We start from the raw sequence: 1608 nt of genomic DNA, 5'->3' as shown, positions 1-1608 counted from the left end.
ATTTTAAATTACACTTTATGTCCCAGCTATCCCAGTAATTGACATACAATATACTAAAATGGTTTATTAATATAACAAAAATTTCAATTAATGTGAGAGACAGACTACTGGAAATGACTATTCTAAAAAATGTAAATACAAGTAAACATACTGAAATGTGTGCGCACGAGTTTTTAAACCAGAAGATTTCTGCACTAACACACATTTATATTAATGACACATAAAAAAAATAAAAACTTTATTACAAAAATAAGTTACACTTGCCTCCAGCTTACAGTATAAAACAATTTTATTTGCAGGAATGCAAAATGATTGTTTGCAATGAGCAATTTAACATATGACATCTATTTTTTTTAAATTTTTTCATTTACTGGGGAACTGGTGTGTATAAAACCTTAATTCGGTGTCTCAGATCTTATTGTGGTGCCTACAGGTAAGTAACAACTGCAGTATCCCTTTGGGGAAGGTGTAACAAAAGCTCTTTCTGTGAAGTCCGTATTAGATCATAGTGTATCTTACCTATGCATAGTTGGACTTGATAGAACTTTTTGGAAGAGTGATTCAATAGAGGATGCTTCACCACTTAACACTCACTGTCATCAAGGTGCTTTAGAAAATTAAAACATAGCACAAATGATTGTATTCTACTCTACAGATTATCATGATCTGCATAAAGAGAAAATGGAAAGCTGATCTGCTTGTTTTTACAGCAATCAGCAGTAAGAAATGCACTAATGAGAAAACATACCTTTACCTAAAAAGCTAAACTACAGCCATATACTATTTTCTATGATTTATGAAAAACTTCAAAATATCCAAATGTCAGGCTTCACTGTACAGCTGTCAGTTTTAGTCTGACCTTTTATAAAGGGACACTGCAGTATTTAGTACAAGTTGCTGATGCACTTTTTTTTAACATTTGATGTTTTACAAAAAGTAACATCTTGCTAAACTATGATACATCCAAATAACTACAATATCTGAAGAAGCAAGGCTGCTTTTTCAGCCACAAAATACGACAAAAACAAGGCCTGTTATGATGGACAGGAGGGAATCTTTTACAAAGCCTCTGAAATTAAAGGCAACTTAGAATGTTACATTTGGTATATATATTTTACCCTCTTGTCAAAATTAAACAAGCCTTGATTTTATCTACAAAGATTTTCTATGTACAGTACAGATAGGGTATAGTTCAATCCTCTGCTACTGAGGTAGTTAACCAACCCTTTAAAAAAAGGTTCTGAAAAGAACCACTATCTGGAATGCCTGACCAACCAGCTTTGATGATTACACCTGAAACCGCTGTTATCTGAATACATTTCAAAGTGATTACCATATAGACAACCATGATTAACCTTGATGAGCAGAAATAAGAGTTAAGGATACCAGTGATGGTATTCAGCTAATATCACTGCAATAAAATGTTCAGAGCAGTAAAGAATACCACTTCAGGGATCCAACTTTAAAAACAAATTCTACTTTAAGTAGACAGGTCTTTCCTTTTTTTTTTTCTTTAAAGAACAGAACATTTATTAAGAGGCCATGCTATAGATAATTTTTGTTGAACACATTGGGAAAATATTAGCTTTAGAATTATAATTTGCACTG

At 32.3% G+C, this 1608-nt stretch overlaps 1 protein-coding gene across 14 annotated transcripts in view; it reads right to left on the bottom strand.

Annotated features, from left to right (window-relative positions):
• Positions 1-271: 271 nt before the first annotated feature.
• Positions 272-1608, bottom strand: part of SYNCRIP (synaptotagmin binding cytoplasmic RNA interacting protein) — an 18356-nt gene continuing 17019 nt past the window's right edge. For all 14 annotated transcript variants that reach the window (XM_026726762.2, XM_026726763.2, XM_026726764.2 and 11 more), the window contains one exon: positions 272-1608. This exon is cut by the window's right edge. The gene's annotated coding sequence lies outside the window, so the exon portion shown is untranslated.

Source organism: Pseudonaja textilis, chromosome 1 (assembly GCF_049901715.1).
Source record: "Pseudonaja textilis isolate UNSWEBS1 chromosome 1, rPseTex1.2, whole genome shotgun sequence".
Classification (NCBI taxonomy): domain Eukaryota; kingdom Metazoa; phylum Chordata; class Lepidosauria; order Squamata; family Elapidae; genus Pseudonaja; species Pseudonaja textilis.
Note: the sequence above shows the minus strand (reverse complement) of the source record. Positions and strands in the feature narration are given on the sequence as shown.